This window comes from Cinclus cinclus, chromosome 2, assembly GCF_963662255.1.
Source record: "Cinclus cinclus chromosome 2, bCinCin1.1, whole genome shotgun sequence".
NCBI lineage: Eukaryota > Metazoa > Chordata > Aves > Passeriformes > Cinclidae > Cinclus > Cinclus cinclus.
Window position 1 is genome coordinate 15,924,439 of NC_085047.1, and position 12,921 is coordinate 15,937,359.

Below are 12,921 nucleotides of genomic sequence, written 5' to 3' on the forward strand. Positions count from 1 at the left end.
TAAGTTCCTAAATATGATACCAGAAACATAAATACTATATCAGAAAACACCATGTCTCCACAGCAGAGGTGCCCCAGCCCTTGGAGCATCTCCATGTCCTCCTCTGGACTTGCTCCAGCAGGTCCAGGTTCTTCTTGGGGGACACCAGAGCTAAACAGTTCAATCAGATGTGATTTTTAGAGCTTCAGCTCCTTGTGCAGTTTACACCAACATTTAAGCTAATTAAAAATAAAATTAATAAAAATAGTTTGCAAAGGAGAGGAGATTTAAAAAGAAACATTGCTCAAATCAATTCCTCAGATGTCTTGAAAATATTAATAATAATAAAAATAAATGAATATATTAATTGATCAAAACCAGTTATAATAGATCTTGGGAAGGTCTATTTCAATATATATACATTAATATATTTGTAGATATTCCCAAGATCTATCAGAAGTGGGTTTGAGCAATATTTCTTTTTAAATCTCCTCTCCTTTGCAAAGCTTGTTTTTTTAACAGATTTGCTGTGAACGTCATCCTGACACAGTCTGGTGTGCACTCCCTGATGGTGCCAAGAGCTGTTTCTTGTTTCTTTTCTCCCACCACACTCCTGCATTTCTGATGAAGGAACTATTGTAACTCACATGACTCAGGTTTATTCAGCATGCTACTAGACCCGGTGTGCTGTCAGATTTGTTTATTTGGATTATATCCTTCCAGGCCTTTTATGGAAAATCACAGAAAGCCTCTATTTCAGCATGTACACGTTTGGTATCAACAAATCACTGAGTAACACAGTCCTCTCTCCCCTCCAAGATAGCATGTCATATAAAATCCTCTTGTCTTATTCTCTTTTCTGAACTTGCCTGGTTTTACCCACATAGATGAGGAAGGCTCAGACAAGCTTAAAATCTTTGCAGTATGTTCAAGTTTTTTAGCTTGCACACAATTTCTAAAATTTGGGAGTGCAGAGGTGCAACAACAACCACAACAAAAACAACAACAACAATAACAACAAAAAATATTGAGAAAGAAAAACTTCTGAAAGTGACCCTTTTAGATTGTCCTACCAGTCAAGAGTCACTGTGTTAAGTTAAATGCTTCTGAGTAATTTCAGTAACCACTTCAGCTGCGCAAATCTTTTGAGTGCTGCTCCTTCTGGAAAGAGACAGTGTTCAGATAAAATCATGATTCATTTTTCAACGGGGTAACAAGACCTTTTCCCAAACCAACAGCAAGATCTGTGCAGCTCCCTGAGCTAAAATAGAAACTCACTCCTCATCCCCTGCACAATCCCTCCTGTCACTTGCAGCAATGACCTTTGAGAAGTGGGTTTGAAGAAGGATGGCTCAGTTTTGGCAGCACATTTCCCCTGACCTTTTCCAAAATGCTGCTTGTTGTTAAGGTGTCCTCACTACGCATGTTCCTGCTCTCAGTCCAGCTCAGTTGTGCAGGGAAATGCTCCTGCTGGAATCTCTGCCCTGCCGGTGTGTCAGAGCGGAGTCGTGCTCTTGCACATTAAGAATGTGTACAAGCCAAGTACCAGAGCTAAGATGACAATTCTGAATCACCAACTGGATTATTTTTAACTGCTAGCCTAAGGGCTTTCTTTTACTTTTCAACCTCCTCGTGCTGGTAGTATTTATACAAATATTTAACTTTATGTACACAAGTGTCTGATGTCAACTAGTCCACTCTGATAAATGAAGCATAACACATAAGTAAATGCTTGCAGGAGGAAAGTTCTGATACTGTTTACATCATTGATATCTCTCAAGGAATATACTCTATGGTCTGTAAATCCTCTATGAAAAACCCTTCTTGTCACATCATTTTGGTGTTGGACAATGATATTGCTGATGCTGTGGCACATGAACACTGCAAGAGGACTGAGACAGCCAGTCCTAGGTGAAGGTCCTTCCACAACCTTAAAAACTGGATCAAAAATATCCAGAGTGAGGAAGAAGTGTCAACAGGTCAGAAATCTGAGGGAAATTTTGCCACATTCAAATCAAAACCCTTGCCCTTACTCGATGCCAGAATTTTACCACTGGCATTTGGCTTTGAGCCCGTTAGAATAAAACACATGTCAAGCCGCCAACCTGTAGTGTAAATTTAATGTGTCATCAGGCTTAGCAATGAAGTGAAATAGGAGTTATATGTCTTTTGAATAAAGCTGAAGTATAAGGTGATGTTCCTAGAAATGGCTGGGATTTGTGACCCAAGATGTGCCCTCCACCTGAAATTGTGCAAGTGGATACCCATTTCCTAAGGGCCCATTTAGCCTAACACCGTTGCTGTCCCTAAAAGGGGGATTCGTCACCTTGTGTGCAGTCAGCCAATCTCACGTGCAGAGATGAGGTGTTTGATTATTTTGTGCTTTCAAAGATGGGTGCTAGGTAGTAAACCCACAGAAAGCTAGAACAGTCTCCAAACTTTAAGTTATGTATTTTAGCGAACAGGGAAGTCTTTGTTCATTGGCTACAAGTTACCTAGTTCTCTTATTAATTAGTCTCCTACGTTCTATTGATTCTCTTGCTTCTCATGCTAATTAGTCTGCATGCTCAGTCCTTTCTCTTCTTTTGAGTTGGTGGGTTTCTCGAGGCTGTGGTCTATGAGCCAGAGGTGGCAATCTCCCCCGTGGAATCACCTCTTGCTGCTCAGCTCCATGTGCAAGCTGCAGGGCAGCTCTGGGTGGTAGGAACCCAAAGCAATGGGATTAATGCCAAAGGGCACCTCAGGGACCTGTGGGACAAGCCAGGAGACAAGAGATGCAGCAGGAGCAGAGGACTCAACAGGAAGAGCCCAGAATATGAGTAAATGGTATAATTAACCCTTTTCATACACACATGAAGAAATTTTGCCTCCTCCAAAGATTAATTCTTTGAATTGCTTTGATTATGATGTGCTGCACTCATCTCTCCATTCAGCTTCATTGTAACAATATAGTAGTATGTGATATTTAGGGGTTTTTTTATTCATGTTACCTTGAAATTCAAATACATTTCTTTGTTTTCATGAGTTTATCAACACTTGCTTGTTCAAAGCCAGACCATAACTATTCTTGATGTTATAATTTTTAATTTTGTCGGAGGACATACATGGAATCTGGCTCCTGGTGCAGTCTGAAGAAGCCCACTGTGACATACAGTCACATAAGATTCTGGAGAACGTGCAATTTTCATTCTCTTCTCAAACCTTCCACCTACTCAGTGCAAATCATCTCCTTGTCTAAACATCTGGCTTTTAGACAACCAGAAAAAATTTACTGAATTATAAACTCTGAGGGTGACCTTCAACTTCTCACATTATCACTCAATAGCAGATATCACAGACACTTTATCTCTAATAAACATCAACCAGGTACACCATCAAGACTGCAAGTATTCAAGACTGCAAGTATTCAACACTACAAGTATTCAAGACTAAATTGCAACAGTATGTGTTTTATATTTGAATCAAATGTGTGGGATTTGCCAGATTAAATATAGATGTATGTTAGGTTAATATTTGTGTCTGAGCTCAGTGGTTTTGTCACTGGAGAGAAAGAGGTGCTTTTAGAGAATGGTTGTAGAAGAATCTGATCCAGCAACCAATCCCATACAATCTTACAGAGATGAAGATTTGGGAAAACCCTGAAAAGGTCACCAGTATCCTCATTTAGTTTCCAATGGTGGATCAAGCACTTCTGAACCTTCCTTAGCAAGCACTTCTCTGAGCTCTTTCTAATAAAAGGGAAGAGGTGCTGTGTTGATTTCAGTAGAAAAGACTTAAAATAGAAGTAGAAAGGCCATTAAGATGGCTTAATCCCACACTAATTGGTGAGGTGTTAATGGCTGGATCTGACAATTTCAGTTTCTGAAAAGTTCTGTACCTTCTTTAAGTTGTACTTCTACTGTTGGCCACGGAAAGAGGAAATGAATCATGAACATCCCTCATATCTCAAAATAAGTAATATAATTTCTTGGTTTGCAACTCCTCTGCAGGCAGCTCTCTGTTGGTTGTAAACCAACACTCAACACTTTAAATTATCTACCCAGCACTAAGTATGATGGAATGAATCTGACCACCATCAGGCCACGACCCAGAGCCCAGATCTGAAGAACTATTTTCATAAGGTCACCCTGAAGGTGTTAAGATTCCAGATCAAATTCATGCCAGGTTTGGGGGAGAAAAAGCATTTTTGAAAATCTATGAAGTGAACAGCTCTTCCTGGAAATTGTTTGGGGTTTTTTTCCTCAGTTTCAGTGCTGTAAATAGCCCATCTTGATCCTTTCAGAGGTCCTAGGTCAAACCACACCTCTTTTTTATACAGGATTTTTCAAAAATAGGGATGCACATACAGTCCAAAATCTCACAGTTCTGTTACTAACGTTGCAAAATGCCTGAGGAAGTAAATATTGTGGAAAGGAATGAGGACAACAATTATATAAATAAGGGAATAACTTAAGTGTCTAAGACAGAATTTCATATGACTCTTTGTTAATCATTACATTATTATGCAAGTTTTATATATAATTAAAAGTGTCCCTTTGTAATATGCTTATTTTTTTAATATAAGATTCCTTTGATGATAGTCCATTTTATTGTGCTTGGTGATGTTTCTAATTACCAGGCTCAGTGCATTACTTGCAACTATTGAAGTCGTTAATGATCTATGACTTTTTTTCCCTTTTTGATGTTTTTCCCAGCTCAACCCCTTACAAAATGGGCAACAGTTTGCTGTAATGGGAAATATAATTTTGAGAATTAAACTGATTTTCCAAATAACTGTTTTCTGATACTTTCCTATTTTCTGTTGAAGCCCAAACACATGTTTGTAAATGTCTTTTGGTGTCAGAATATTGTCTACATATTTTGGAAACTCTGAGACTGAAACTGCACATTTTCTAATAGCAACGATGCATTGATTTATGCTGGCTTCTTTAAGGACTGACTCTTAATGCTTTTCAAGTCCTTAACCAGTTGTACTTCAGCTTCATCTGGATTTATGTGAATCCCAGATCTCCTGCTGATCTCAAGTAATGCTATAGAAGCAAGTGAGACTGAAATACCAAAACAAGAATGCAATAAATCTTAATTCATTCAGAAAAATATCAAAGACATATCTGCTAGGAGTCAAAACTGGGAAGAAATATTTCAAAACACAAACAACAGGCCAAAGGGAAGAGATTATAAGAAACAATGAGTAAGGGTTTTTTGCATTGTTTATAAGAAAACAAATGCCAAATACAATGTTTTGGATAACTGCTTTATGAAAGAAGCACAAACCAAGTTTGGAAGCACAGATCCACTCAGTTCAGTCTTTGAAATAAGGATTAAAGTTGTCTGTGCCACTGAGGCATTAGTCAGCTCTGCTCTGTTCCTACTTCTTGAAGACATCTGCTTTGTATTTCATTGAGACTACTGCAAAATTGCTTTCAGATATAAATTTCCAGTGCTTTTTTTGTTTGGTTGGACTTTTTGAGGTTGGCTTGTTTGGGTTTTTTTTGGTTTGTATTTTTCCAGAAAATGAAACACATAAGTGGCACCTTACTAGCTAACAAATCATTCCTGGGCCCAGCTAAGGCTGAAGATGCTGCTCCAAAGGGTAACAGTCTCAGTCTAGACTAGAGCTGGTAGAGATATGGTTGGTGATGATTAATAATATCAATTATATTGCTGTTTTATTTACCACAGAATAAACTGAACAGATAGGTTGTATCAACTTCAAATGAAATTTTCAAACCATCTTCTGTTGAGGTGGTTCACTCCTCCTCCTCCTCCTCCTCCTCCTCCTCCTCCTCCTCCTCCTCCTCCTCCTCCTCCTCCTCCTTCTCCTTCTCTCCTTCTCCTCTTTCCAGAGTGCCTGGTAGCACAGTAGTCTGGGTACAGGTTTGGAGGTGGAAGATGGGCATTGAGATGCCACGTCTTCCTTCTTCTGCCCTTCTTTGTCATGGGATCTGTTCCCTTGGATGAGGCTGCCCTATGACAGCAACTCCAGTAGCAACATCAGGGAAGATGTCACATGTGTCATCAGCAGCCATCAATTATACCAGCAGGTTCATGCTGGTTTTATGTGGTCATTGATGTAAATTTTCCTGGTGAAAGCCAGCAAGACATACAGCACAGGTGCAGCCACGATTTCAGGTCAGCCTGATGTGGGGGTTTTTTTTAGACAAAAAGAGAAATAATATGATCTCAGCTTTTTTGGAGCCTCGTACCTGTGCAGTGAGGATTCTTGAGTCTGCAAGGGTGTGTGATCAAAGCTCCCTTCCACTTCCTCTTGTCCCAGATGAGTAGGATAATGTACAGTAAGCATTCCTTTCTGCTGAAAGATTCATATGTGAAGCCACATAAGTACTTCTGGGATAACGTTAGCACATTGGATTGAATTAAGTCTGTAGAGCTGATAACTGATGCTGCTATTTCTCCCCATTTCCATGGTAACCTCTCACTAAGTGATGATTTTTTACCTATATGCAAATGTTCAACAAAAGCCATATGCAACTCAGTTTTATATGATATCAGCTTCTCTACAATAACCATGGTTGTCCCACTGAAAAACACCTTCTGTAGTTGGAGTTCAGTCTGGTAGTCTTTAGAAATCTGTTGAAACTAATTTTTCTATCTCGAGTGAAATAAGTTAAAAATATCACAGAATATGAGTAAGAAGGGACTCACAAGGATCATCAAGTCTGATTCCTGCAGTGTGTCACTCCTCCTGGAGTGACTGCACAGCACCGTCCCCAAGAGTCAAATCCTGTGTCTGAGAGCATTGTCCAAAGGCTTCTTGAGCTCTGTCAGGCTGTTGCTGTGACCACTGCCCCGAGGAGCCTGTTCCAGTGCTCGGACATCCTCTGGGGGGGAGAACCTTTTCTAATATCCAACCTAATCCTCCCCTGACACAACTTCAGACCATTCCCTGGGGACTGTCACTGGTCACCAGAGAGCAGAGATCAGTGCCTGCCCCTCCTCTTCCCCTCAATGAAGTTGTACCTGCAAATGAAGTCTCCCCTCAGTGTCCTCTCCTCCAGGCTGAACAGACCAAGTGACCTCAGCCACTCCCCATACAGCTTCCCCTCAAGGCCCTTTCACCATCTTCATTACCCTCCTTTGGATGCTCTCCGGTGGCTTAATATCTTTCTTATGTTGTGGTACCCAAACCTACACACAGCATTCAGGGTGAGCAGAGTAGAGTGGGGGAAATAGCTGTTTTTCCTGATCCCTGTAACAGCTTGTCAACATGCTGGAGGGAAGGGATGTCATCCAGAGAGACCAGGACAGTCTGGAGAGGTGGGATGGTGGGAACCTCGTGAAGTGCAACACGGCTGAGTGCAAGGTCCTGCACCTGGGTTGTGGCAATCCCAAGCACAGACACAGAAAAAAATGGAAAATGGATTGAGAGCAGCCCTGGGGAGGACTTGGGGGTGCTGAGGGATGAGAAGTTCAATACGGTTGTGTGTGCTGGCACTCATAAATCCCTTATATCCCAGGCTGATCCCACCGTGTCAGCAGCAGGGGAGGGGGAATTCTGCCCCTCTGGAATCTGTGGGACCCTGTCTGGAGAGCTGTTTCCAGCTCTGGGGTCCAACATCAGAAAAATATGGATCTACTGGAGCAAGTTCAGTGGAGGCCATGGAGATGCTTTGAGGGCTGGAGTCCCTCTGCTCTGGAGACAGGCTGGGAGAGCTGGGGGTGTTCAGCCTGGAGAAGAGAGGGCTCTGGAGAGACCTTGGAGTCCCTGGCAGTGTCTGAAGGGGATCCAAGAGAGCTGGAGAGGGACTTTGGACAAAGGCCTGGAGTGACAGGAAAAGGGAGAAGAGTGTCCCATTGCCAGAAGATAGGTTTAGATGAGATATTTGGAATAAATTATTTTCTGTGAGAGTGTTGAGGCCCTGGCACAGCTTGTCTATGGAAGCTGTGGCTGGCCCATCCCTGGGAATGTTCAAGGCCAGATTGGACAGGTCTTGGAGCAGCCAAGTCTAATGGAAGGTGTCCCTGCCTTGGAGGAATCTATTGCAGGTCCACCCCATAATGTGGAAGAAGCCATGTTATTTTTCTTTGCACCTATTTTTGATTGAGTTTGACAAGAAGATCTTCAGACACATTTTGATACACACCAAACACACCTGATCCCTGCAGGACTCTCAGTATGACTGTAACGTGGACAAGTACTCACCAGAGGAATGCAAAAAGAGCAGCTCTTCTTTCTCTACCTAGGTTCAAAGACTGCACTGTTTTCACATTAATTTTATGTTGGTTCTGATGAAAAATATGGCTTAAAAAGTACTTTTCATGTTCATAACTTTTCAACTGCTGATTTCAAGTCTTCTACATGTGCTGTGTGTTAGGGATAACACACTCTGCTTTCGTCTGTGCCTGATGATCCAGAGTGGAAATCAACAGATTCAGAAGAATGTGTCTATAAAATAATTCTCTCATGAAGATCTGACCTTCCTCCTTTTCAATAGGACTATGGTGGGGGTTTTATTCCTATTCTATGAACAGTCAAGACTCGACACCATTTCCCCTTGGTCTGCATCCTGTTTTTGAGAACAATAGCTGCATTTTTGACTGAGTGCCAGGCCATAATTCATGTTTGCCTTCATCCTTTGGAGAACAGATTTGGCTGATACTATAATAATTTGGTGCATTGAAATGACTGTTCCAATTAGAGCAGTATTTTGGTTTTTTTTTTCTTAGTCAGTAATATTGTTTCTAAAGATTTAAGTATTTTAGAAATAATAAACAAGGAAGAGATGCGAGCATAAATTCACTCAGCATAATCTGTCCACTCAAATATGATACAGCTCAAAAGTTCAGCTTGGAATCAAATTTTGTTGAGTTTATATCTTCTTTGGGACAGATAGTTTGAAACAGGTAAGAGGAATACAGTGAAAAAACTGAGGAGGAAGGCAGTGGTCAAGATGGAATAAACACAACAGCTGGAGGAAAAACAAATGCATTTAGAAAGTGAATATTCTGTACGAAGCCTCAGTTTTGATGGTGTCACCAGTTTTCACCTAAACTGTCCTCTGAGCACAGTCCAAACTGTTGCTGGATGCATTAAACTTTCTGAGCATCAGCCACCATCAGTCCCCTACATGTTGTTAGTACCCTTTGCAGAGCAAACAGTGAGCACCAACAACAGTACTGCCTTTATTGATGTGACAGAAACTATCCCACCAAAGGGTTGCTCCCAAGCAGGAATTTGGAAATGCTGATTTAATTATTCTGGGACAACTTTTATTCAGGAACTTATGCTGATCTCTGGGATAATGAGAATTGCCTTTGAAGGCCTGAATAATCTACATTCCTACACCTCTAGGTCCAAACTGATGGGAAAATATCTCCTCCCTTCCCCATGCATAAATCCTCTTCCAGGAGACAGACTCTGCAGGATTCGTTTGGTTCAGGATTGATCCCAACATATATTTACTCCTTTCCCACCAGTGAGACTGTAAAAGTCCACCCAATATCTGACTTACATTTTCTATGTGTTTCTTCCTTCTTCCCTGCTGATTCAAAATGTTTAAAACATCCCTTTCTGTTTATGTGCTTTAATTCTCCCCATTCCACTGTGAAACAATTCTCATAACCTTTCTGCAAAGGTCCCATTTTTCACACCTTTCCCAGTTGCTGCTGGATCCCCTCTGAACTGTCTCACAGAGTTTGGCTGGAAAACTTTGCCAGATTTTATGAACTCATTCTTGAGACCTAAAGGGATATTGAGGAACCCCACCTGGGAACTCTGCAAAGCAAGAAGTGGAAGGCAGATAGTAGCTGTGTCTTGTGACCTAATACATTATCCCTTGTTGGTATGTAAATGTTACTGGATATTGTCTTAGCCTGGTCCAATTCCCAGGTGAAACATGAAGATGATATAAACTGATGATTTAAACTATTTCACAAGCAAGGAGAAGTGTAGAGAGTTGTGAGGGTTTGGCTGGTGAACAGATTGAAAGTTGACCTCATTCATTTACAGCTGATGCGTCTTCAGAACTTCTGGTTTAACCAGAAGAACAACTGCCTTACCTTCCCAACGTGCATAGCATGTTCAAATATGTGGGATATCTGAAACAGTGCAGTGGAAAAGCAAGAGAGTTTTGAATGTTTGCTTGGAAAACCTAGATATGTCTTCTAGACCTTTATTATTTTAAGAAAGTATTATTATTATTATTATTATTATTATTATTATTATTATTATTATTGTTGTTGTTGTTGTTGTTGTTGTTGTTATTATTATTGGAAGGAAGTTAGGGAGATCTGTTCATTTTATTTCACCCAAATTAAGTATGATCTTTCTTTGAGATAGGTCTTTATTCCTACAGTAACTCTTGCTCATGACCAAAATCTGAGTAAGTTGTGAAATAAGAAGTGGTAAGAGAAAACACCAAAACGGTTTGGGTAATGAGATGTTGAAAGCATTGTTCCACAGACTTCAGTCAGTGATTTGTTTAACTGTGCATCACTCAGGTACTCTGCTAGGAGACATCTGAAAATCCTTTGTGTGGGTTAATCCAGAGGTCTACTGAAGAGCAGTAGGAAGTGTGTGATGCAAACCAAATGAAGTGACACGTTCTGTTGTGCACAAACAGGTAATGCCATTGCATTTGATTACATCTAGTTGGAAGCCTCCTTGTGAACAGCCTGAAGAAGCTGGAAAAGTAACTGCATAGTGAGAAAAGATGGCGATATGACACTGGGTGTGCACAGGCAGTTGTGTAAAACATTCCTCACTGAAAGCTGGTCTTGATTTTTGGATTTGATCACACTTTTAAGAGGGTAAGCTGACATTCGACTTCAGAGATCAGATTTAATATATCAACCAGTTATGGCAAAGCAGTCAGAACCTCTGTTTTCCAAACTAATTCTGAGTTCCTTGTTCAACAGTGAGTTTGACTGGATACCCACAAACTAGCATTCAGTCACATTTCAGCTACCCTGGGGTTACCCTGAGCTCCAGCTGAGTGTCAAGTCCAGCTCATTTGCCTCTCTACCATGTATCATCTGCAAATTCTGTATTGATACAGCCCAAACACCAGGAACATCCCCAATGGCACTAGTTTCTTGATGTAGATTGAACTAGCTGCCTATGTTTAGAGAGTTGATTCAAGCCTTTAGCTCTGGGGTAAGACTAAACTCCAACCTGTACCAGAAATAGTGTGGCCAGCAGAATCTGGCAGTGGCCATCCCCTGTCCTGGGCACTGTTGAGGCCACACCTCAAATCCTGGGGTCAGTTTTGGGACCCTCATGATAAGAAGGACACAGAAATGCTAGAGCACGTCCAAGAGAAGGACAACAGACCCTGGGGAAGGGTCTGAAGCACAAGTCTATGAGGAACATCTGAAGGACCTGGAGGGCTCAGCCTGAAGAAAAGGGGGCTCAGTGGGGATCTTCTCACTCTCTGTAGCTCCTGAAAAGGATGGTGTAGCCCTGCAGGGGTTGGTCTCCTCTAGCAAGTAACAAACAATAGGAGAAGAAAATAGTCTCAAGTTGTACCAGGGTTTAGACTGGTTACCAGGAAAATTTCTTCACTGAAAGAACATTGAAAAATAATTGAAAGCATTGGAACAGGCTGCCCAGGGAAGTGGTGACAACCATCAGTGGAGGGACTTAAAAGCCATGTGGATGTGGCACTTGGGGACATGGCTTAGCAGTGGCCTTTGTGGCTGGGGAAACACTTGGTCTTGATGACCTTCAGGGTCTTCTCCAACTTAAATAATTCCATGATTCTAAGGTACTTACATATAAATGCAAACAAATGCATCACCAGATGAGCTTGTGGACCACCTACAATCTTTTCACCACCCAAGCCCTCACAGCTCTCCATGCTCTTTGAAGGTCCTGTCAATAAAACTGAGGAGAGGTTTGGCTCATTCTGTTTCAGGGTTGTGGGTCTACCAGAGTCTACAAACTGCGTCTACAACTTGTGGATATAGAGACCATGTGGGAATTTAGAATGTCTGTCAGGGGACCCCGATGTCATAATCCTTCATGATGGTGCTTTCTTTTTTAGCCTCCCTCAGTGACTTAAATGCTGTAATCTGGGTTTAGAGCAAGACAGAACTGACCACTTGTGGCTCACATACCTCAGCCTTCCTTATGAAACAGTAACTGGAGGTTGTGGTGGTTTTTCTTTCTCTTTTCTCCTTTAACATAATGTTCAGAGCACATATGATGCATCATGACTTAATGTCCTCCTCTGAAGGAAAGGAATTATTTTAATTAGTACATCATTAAAGATGGGAGCATGGTATTTCCCAAGTGTCTTGTTCAGGCTCTTCCCCTCTGCCTTCTGCAGTCCCAGCAGCCAGATTTTTGCGTGAAGAGAATAGTGAATAGTTCTGTCCTCCACAGGTTATCTAAATGTCCTTTAAGGAACACAATATCGTGCATATTGAGAGAAAACTGAGGATAAATTGATAGGATCCATGTAGCACTCCCCCTGGCCTGGTAAGGAGGACAGCAGTTAAAGAATAGAAAACACCCATGAGGGTAGAGGAGAGGACTGGACTAGCCATCTTGATGTGGAGTTATCATGGCAGCTCTATTTCTAGCTCCACTTCCTACAGAGCTTTATCCAGAAGTGACGTTTTGGCCATATCTATACACTTAGAAGACTTGGTAGAGGAAAGTTCAGTAAGAGTTCTGTCGGGACTTACACACATATGAAAATGGTTTTGCACTGTTTGTGGCATTTCTGAATACCCCAAGAAGCAGAAATTCACAGGAAATTTCCACAACAAACATAATCCTCTAGAGACTTCAGGTACCAGGCGGAAGAAACAGGAGCTAAACAAAGATTGTAATGATTCGTATTTTGGGTTTAAATATCTAGAGTGGCAATTAAAGCACACAAATAATTTTCTGAATCTTCACCTCAATGGGTATCATTCTTTTCAAACAAGAAAAGAGCTTGATTTAGGGGTGATGGGTAAATTTTAGCAATTAAA